General features: G+C 41.2%; 1 long non-coding RNA gene across 1 annotated transcript; it reads left to right on the top strand.

Moving 5' to 3' along the window:
* Positions 1–6,987: 6,987 nt before the first annotated feature.
* LOC122141543 lies at positions 6,988–8,139 on the top strand. Its single transcript, XR_006157894.1, has 3 exons — positions 6,988–7,153; positions 7,221–7,356; positions 7,431–8,139. It is a non-coding gene; the product is annotated as an uncharacterized LOC122141543 (long non-coding RNA).
* The last annotated feature ends 309 nt before the right edge of the window (positions 8,140–8,448 follow it).

The raw sequence follows: 8,448 nt of genomic DNA, 5'->3' as shown, positions 1-8,448 counted from the left end.
AACTAACCCTTTAACAATTCTCTCTGTAATTGGATTCCGGACTTTCTAACTGGAAGACCTCAGTCCATGTCAGCCACAACACCTCAAGCACTACCACACTGAGCACAGGTGCCCCACAAGGCTGTGTGCTCAGCCCACTGCTCTTTACGCTGCTGACCCACGACTGCACTGCCAAGTTCAGCTCCATCCACATCATCAAGTTTGCAGATGACACAACTGTGGTAGGTCTCATCAGCAACAGCGATAAAACGCACTACAGAGAGAAAGTGGAACAACTGGCTGAATGGTGTGGCACCAACAACCTGTCCCTCAATGTGGAGAAGACAAAGGAGGTTGTGATGGACTTCAGGGGAAACTCCATTGATCACCCCCACTGACCAGCGATAGCTTGATTGTGAAGAGAGTTAGCAGCACTAAATTCCTGGGGGTGCACATCACAGAGGATTTCACCTGGACCACCAACACCATGTCACTCTCCAAGAAGGCACAACAGCGGCTACACTTTCTCCACCAGCTGAAAAGAGCAAGTCTCCCTCCACCCATCCTCACCACATTCTACAGAGGAACCATAGAGAGCGTGCTGACCAGCTGCATCACTGTCTGGTAGGGGAACTGTAGTGCAGCAGACCGCAAGACCCTCCAGCGGACAGTGAATACAGCTGCAAAGATCATTGGTGCCCCTCTCCACTCCATCCTGGACATTTTCCTTACACGATGCTCCAGCAAAGCCAACAGTATCATGAAGGACCCCACCCATCCCTCCCACAGTCTCTTCCAGCTCCTACCATCAGGAAGACGATACCGGAGCATCACAGCCGGCTCCGCCAGACTGCTCAACAGCTTTTTTCCCCAGGGTGTGAGACCCCTTAACTCAAATCACCCCGCCCTCCTCTGACACCCCATACAAAACCCCCTACCTCCTGAAAACATGGACCATCTAACCTCCTTCACCCCCCACACCCCCCCAACCTTACCACATCACAGAAAACTTTCTAAAACATTATTTTTTGTGCTATTATCCTCTATGCACACTAGACACTTTTCACACACACTGCTGTGTGTACATAATCCAGGAAAAGACTCAAGTATGTGTTTATATGCTCGTGCACTACAAATCATCTTGCGCTATTCCCCAGCCAGCTGTTTGACTTACAGTGCTTCTCTTTGCACATGTACAGTATTACATGAAGCATTCGTATAGTCTATATATTTTTTCTTTTCAGTCTATGTATAGGTAAACATTTATATATAGTATATTCATATTCAAAATATGTCAGTAGGTCAGTTGTGTAAAGGCACAGTGTTAATGTGTAGCATTTGTATAGTTTGTATTTTGTTTTTAGTTTTTGTATAGGTAAACATTTATATATACAGTAGTATTTAACTACAGTGCCTTATGGTGGGGTAAGTTAAAATGCTTACTTGATTTACTCCACAGCATTTGGCTCACTTTGCCCCATAGCTGCCATTTTGGAAAAAAAAATAGCTCTGTTGCTTATCAGTTCAGGCTAATATTTAGCTAAATGATTTGCACAGTTTTATATTTTGCTAAATCACCTATATGTATCATAAATATTTTTAGACCTGGATAAATTTGCAATAACCATTACATATGTTATGCTAAAATTGTACAAAAACTAAAGTAAATTGGTGCCTTCCATTCCCCCCATGTGTTTCTCCTTTTCAGAGTCTGGCAGAAATGATGGGTGGTTCCAAAATACATGGTCACAAGACAGTAAAAGTGTACAGCTGCCAAGAAACAGGGGGTGGGTCAACTGACCCACTGGCTCAACTTACCCCACTCTCCCCTACTTCCATTGAAGGTGAGGCAGAAGCAGGCTCAGAGAGTGAGGGAGAGCCCACTCTTATCAAAACATCTACAATAATGTCTGGAATTATTACAGAGTGTCAGAATATACCATCCTTTTTGAAAAAATGTTATATATATATAAAAAAAAAAAACTTAAATTGGCCTTCGTATTTGCAGTCTTCAAAGACTGGGTAAAGAAATAACCACTCATAGGTGCCTGACATATGACAAAACAATTTGGATAAATTTAAGTCAAAATCAAGTTAAAAAGTCAATAAATGTCTCCAGTAAACTCATGTTTTCATTGCAGATATGCTGAAACCTTCATATAAACTTCAGTTAGCTCAGGGGAATTACAGAGATTAGGGTCACCAAAAAATGTGACACCAACAGCAGTTTTCCCACAAACCAAAGAACCTCCTGAATCCCCGTTAACAATGTAAACACAGATTTATGCTCACCATTTGGGGCCTTATATCAATCAATATGACAGATTATCTTTTACTTATGGTGCAACTTCCTCCATTGCCTTGTGTACACATCATCTTTGAAGCTGAATAGTCATCTTCTCCCCACTTATTTTGACATTTTGTTATTCATGATCTTCACGTGTATTTCCATGAGACGATTGCTAAGGGAGCCATTAGTTTCCAGCCTTCCCCAGCCTGCAATGCTGCAGTCAGAATGCACTTCAGTCTCCTCTTCTTTTATTGGTATAGATATCCAGTTAACTTTTTTTTGTGTGACTTCTTTTTTCTCTAGCTTTTGTACAAAATATAACAGAAATGTTTAATAATTCTGAACAGCAGTTTTGCAAATTATTTATTTTATTGGAACATATACCCAACCTGTTTTACGTAATTTCCCTTAAGTTGAGATTTAAGTATGCCTGTCTGGTTTGTTTTCTGGTCCAGCCTGAATTCTGCATAGTCCATGTGACATCAGTGGAAACTCAGGGAGAAGAATTGTTGAATAAATTATGTTATTATTATTTTCTTTATGCACAAAAAGTATTCTCATAGCTTCATAAAATTATGGTTGAACCCCTGATGTCATATGAACTATTTTACAGATGTCCTTAATACGTTTCTGGATCTGGGAACATTGCAGTTGCATTGCTGTCTATGGAGGGTCAGAGAGCTCAGATTTCATCAAAATATCTGAATTTGTGTTCTGAAGATGAACAAAGGTCTTACGGGTTTGGAACGACATGAGGGTGAGTAATTAATGACCGAATTTTCATTTTTGGGTGAACTGACCCTTTAACCCCATCTGTAGGCTAACCATTTCTCAACAATTTAAAAAAGGAAGATAATTTAGCTATGATGCCACACTCTTTAATATTCGATTCTGATTGGCTGATCATCCATTACGAAGACATATCTTTTGCGCTTCTTTAATGACTTTACATCGCAGATTCACACTCTTTTGCTTTAAAGAAATGCAACTAATGCCATCTTGTTTTTTTGTTGTTGTTGTTTTTTTTATTACTGTAATACCATTCATCTTGTTGTTAGGAGAATTGTTCTGTATGAATGAATGAATGAATGAATGATGCATTTTATATAGCGCTTTATTGTGTATTGTTGTACACCTAAAGCGCTTTACAATCATGTGGGGGGTCTCTCCTCAACCACCACCAGTGTGCAGCATCCACTTGGACGATGCGACGGCAGCCACAGGACAACGGCACCAGTGCGCTCACCACACACCAGCTACAGGTGGAGAGGAGAGAGACAGAGCCAATCAAGTGGTTGGGTATTATTAGGAGGCCATGATTGACAAAGGCCAAGGGTGCAATTTGGCCAGGACACCCCTGGGTTACACCCCTACTCTTTACGAGAAGTGCCATGGGATTTTTAATGACCACAGAGAGTCAGGACCTCGGTTTAACGTCTCATCTTAAAGACGGGTATGTTGTAATGGACTTTTTGTTTTCCTTAGCAGAAGCTTTAAGATGATATTTTTAATTGACTTTTGTGCAGCAGTGACTTTTTAAAGCAATCAGCCCAAATTGGACTCTGCCTTTTGCTGAATTCATTCTTCTCTCTTTTTGCATCACATATCAGACCAGAAAGGCATTCATTTATTAATAAAATTAAGGAAATAATGGAAAATTGGAAAATAATGTGCCTCAAGGGTGTTTATCAGTTAGGGTTAGGGTTAGGGTTAGGGGTAGGGTTAGGGGTAGGTGTAGGGAGGGTTTTATTGTCCCAATAAGGCGGCATCCATTTTATAATTTTAACAAAAATGATAATTTACACTCAATATGTTATTATTGCATACTGTTTAATAATGTACTACAATACTGAGGTGCAAATATTTGCAAATTGCACTAAGTAGTATAAATAGCATCTAACTAATGTTATTGCAAAGAAAATACTGTAATAAATAATTAACTTAGTGTAAGAAGAATCCATTGCCACTTCCATATTTTCCGGGTCAGGCACACATGAGAAATTAAAATATATGGCTTATTATGTTCTTTGGCAAAAACCATTGTAAATTCATACTGTGCAACAGTGAAAGTGACATAACGTGTTGCCTAGTATGGAAAACCATACTCAAGATTTTTGCTCTGCATTTCACCCAGCCAAGTGCACACACACCTGGAGCAGTGGGTAGTCATTGCCTTGCTCAATTTTTATTTATTTATTTAATTTCTTTACTTATTTACCCATTGCCACTGCCATTTAGTCGTGAATGACTGTGCAAAGTGTGACATCAAGCTGAGTGTAGGTATTGAGGTATATTCAGTCCACCTACCTACATTTCCTGCTGCCACTGAGAATCGAACCCACAACCTTTGGGTAACAAGTCTGAGTGGCACAACAGATGGCTGCCCATTGCTCTTGGTGTGTGTGTGTGTGTGTGTGTGTGTGTGTGTGTGTGTGTGTGTGTGTGTGTGTGTGTGTGTGTGTGTGTGTGTGTGTGTGTGTGTGTGTGTGCAGAGAGATCTCTTGAGGGAAGTCCTCCTCCGGTTTGGGTGCCCCACTAAGTTTGTCAACATCCTCCGTCAGTTTCATGATGGAATGACTGCTAGGGTGACAATAGGAGGTCAACAGTCTAGCCCTTTCCCTGTGTGCACGGGGTAAGGCAGGGGTGTGTACTGGCACCAGTGCTTTTTAACATCTTCCTCATATGTGTCACCCAGCTTCTCCACAAGGAAATTCAAGACAACAGTGGAGTGACAGTAGCGTACAGGCTGGATGGTAACCTCTTTAATATCAGGAAACTGCAATCAACCACCAAACTGCACAGAGTGAGGATACTTGAGCTGCAGTATGCAGATGACTGCGCTCTCGTATCTCACTCTCCACAAGACCTCCAGTCTGTCCTAGATGCAGCAGTGAGGGCATATAGCAGGATGGGGCTGACCATCAATACCGCCAAAACAGTGGTAATCTGCCAGTGGAGTGCCAACATCCCACCCGCACCACCCATCTTCTATGTTGTAGATGAAAAACGATCAATTGTGCCATCATTCAAATACCTGGGGAGTATTATCTCTGAAGACAATAGCATTGACAATGAGGTCCAGAACAGAATCAAACAAGCATCAGCTGCCTTTGGGAGACTCCGGCGGCGGGTTTTTCAGAAGAAGAACCTTCATCTCAACACAAAAATATGCGTCTACCAAGCAGTCTGCATCATCACCCTCCTCTACAGCTGTGAACCATGGGTTACTTACAGCCGCCACAAGTCCCTGGAACACTTCCACATCTGCTGTCTCCAGCGCATCCTGGGAATCACTTGGCGTGACAGAGTGCCTCACACTGAGATCCTGAGGAGAACAGGCTGCAAGAGTATTGAGGCCACAATCACCCAGCACCAACTGTGCTGACTGGGGCATGTCATAAGAATGCCCTACAACCGTCTGCCCCGCAGAGTGCTATATGGCCAACATAACTAGGTATAACTAGGCCAGCGCTCTGCTGGAGGCCAGAAGAAACGCTTTAAAGACCAAATGAAAACAGTGCTTAAGAGGTGCAAAATAAAACCTGGGGACTTGGAGAACATGGCTGCTGACCGTAACACCTGGTGGCAGCTGTGTCTAGATGGGACCCAAGCACTGGAGAAGGAAAGGAAAGTTAGGAGACAACAACGAAGGCTCAGGAGAAACACACCCATAAATACCAGTAACACCAATAGCATGTATATATGCCCCACCTGCAATAGAACCTGTGGATCCAGGATCGGATTATTGAGCCATCAGAAAACTCACCGTTAAAAGACAGAAGTGGACGTCATCATCGGAAAATCTATTTTATATTAGACTTATAAGCAGTTTCACAGTTTCACACTGTGTGGGGGGCACCCACTGGCAGACGAGCCACAACCACTTTTTTATATGTTCTACATTTCATGTATTTATGTAATACATTCTACATTAAAAATACATTTAGAATGAACAATAACTGCTGTACAAAGAGTAATAAATAAATAAATAAATAAACTTCCAAATGCAGAAAAGCTGCCTCTTTTTCCAAATTGTGTAGATGACCACTATCTTTCTTTCATCTCTTCTGATAAATTTTCAATCAAATCGTTCTCTGTGTGCTAGATCAGAGCCAGTTTCTTAATCTTCTCATAACTGAGAAACTTATTTCTGATGTAGCCGAAACAACGGGCTGCGTGAGTGCAAGCTGTGGTAGTCTGAAAACTGAGAAACTTATTTCTGATGTAGCCGAACCACCGGGCTCCGTGAGTGCAAGCTGTGGTAGTCTGAAAAAGTTTGGATAACAAGATCTATTTCAGCTGTCACAAGGTGAGGGTGAATCTTAAAGGGAATAGTTCCCCCCAAAATTAAAATTTGATGTTTAGCTGCTTACCCCCAGGGCATCCAAGATGTAGGTCACTTTGTTTCTTCAGTAGAACACAAAACAATGATTTTTAGCTTCAGCGTTGCAGTCTCTCAGTCGTACAATGCTTGGCAAATGGTAACAGAATATATGAGGAAAAAAAAAACATGCACAGAAAAATCAAAATTAAACACTGCGGCTCGTGATGATACATTGATGTGTAAAAACAAAAAATTATCGGTCTGTGCAAGAAACTGAACAGTATTTATATCGTTTTTTTTTTTACCTCTGATTTATGCAATGTCAGAACTGTTAGAACTCTTGTGAATGCGCTTCACAGCAGCCTGCATCATCTTCTTCTTGTTGCTTTTGTAGTGGGACGAACTTGGGTGTCTCTTTAAATTTGTTCCATCAGTTGTCCAATCATACACATTCACGGTTCTATAAAAGGGGACTTTTAATGCACCGTGTTGTGCTCACCTCTTGTGCGTCATTGCCCGAGGCCCGCCCCTTCCTGGCTTAGACTCTTCCTGTCTTGCAGGTATGTGCTTGCTAGCGAATACAATTAGTGGTGTGCTTGTGGTAACCAGCATTATTTTGAATCGTAGTTCCCGACATATAACTGTCTCATGTTGCTTGGCGACTGCTTTTAAATGCACTCCCACTGCATTCCCATACCTTCTTGCCGGTTTGATGTCTGTTTGCGTGTGCGGCTGGATGTGTGATCATAGCTACAATAAAAAGGTATGTGTAGCCATCCCTGTTGATATTTGAGGTGTTTGGTGCGAGGAATAAATGTTCTACTTAATCCTTTTTAGGTGGAACAGTTTTAAGGAGGACTCATTCAGTGCAGCCTGCGGGCAAACGTATTTTGATGCTGCTGCTTTGTTTATGTTGTTTCATGTCTGTTTTGCAATCTAACGCAGAGGCGTGAGTTGGCGCGGGTATTGGTCCTCTCCATTGGACCAACTTTTCTGCGTTCTGCTTATTGGACTGTGGAATTTGCAATTTGTTTCAGTTTGTTTTCATTTAATTGGCACCTGGTCATGAAACTGGGGTGAATATTCAGTTATTTCTTTACAATTTCCCAGGTGTTTTGATTGGTTGGTTTAAGTCTTTATTTGTTTTCATTGTATTTCATTCAACTGCTAAGTATTCTATTATTATTATTATTATTATTATTATTATTATTATTATTATTATTTCTTTGATTATTTTTTTCTTTGAGAATTAAATTTGATTAACTGTGTTTTGTTCTGGGAATCGAGGTTTTAGGCAGACTGCTAGTTGGCCCTTGTGTGCGGTGGTGGGACTCTGTCAAAGGGTGCAGTGTGTTCACGTTTGACCTTACTGTGTGTGTGTGTGTGTGGTGTGAAGTGTGCACTTGGTGTTATGCTTCTGGCAATATAGTAGCCACATACTCATTAAGCTAGCCTATCTGTCTTAGGTAAACCTCGGTTTCCTTTTGTTTTGTTGGTTTTGTATGCCTTCTCTACTTCAATTCATAGTGACGTTTTAAGATTAATATTCATATTTATTGTGAAATAAACATTTTTGTATTTTTGGTATCCACGTCTCTTGCCTCTGTCTTTGGAAACCACATTCCTGTGTGCTTTTAGTAGGTAATTGATCTACAATAATGTTCCCTGTTAACAGGGTGGCGTAGTCAGCTGAGTTACAGTTTGCCCAATTAACTTCCCGCCACATTTTGGCGTAGTCGGCAGGGTCGTTTCTCTTTGTTGGGCTGAGACGTGGATGCTTATTGTTATTTGGTTAAATGTTTAGTTGTGATTTGTGGATGGATTAGTTGGTTATTTTTTGTGTTTTTTTTTTGTT

The sequence above is a fragment of the Cyprinus carpio genome, chromosome B22 (assembly GCF_018340385.1).
Source record: "Cyprinus carpio isolate SPL01 chromosome B22, ASM1834038v1, whole genome shotgun sequence".
NCBI lineage: Eukaryota > Metazoa > Chordata > Actinopteri > Cypriniformes > Cyprinidae > Cyprinus > Cyprinus carpio.
The sequence above is the reverse complement of the archived record's forward strand: the minus strand, read 5'-3'. Positions and strand labels throughout refer to the sequence as shown.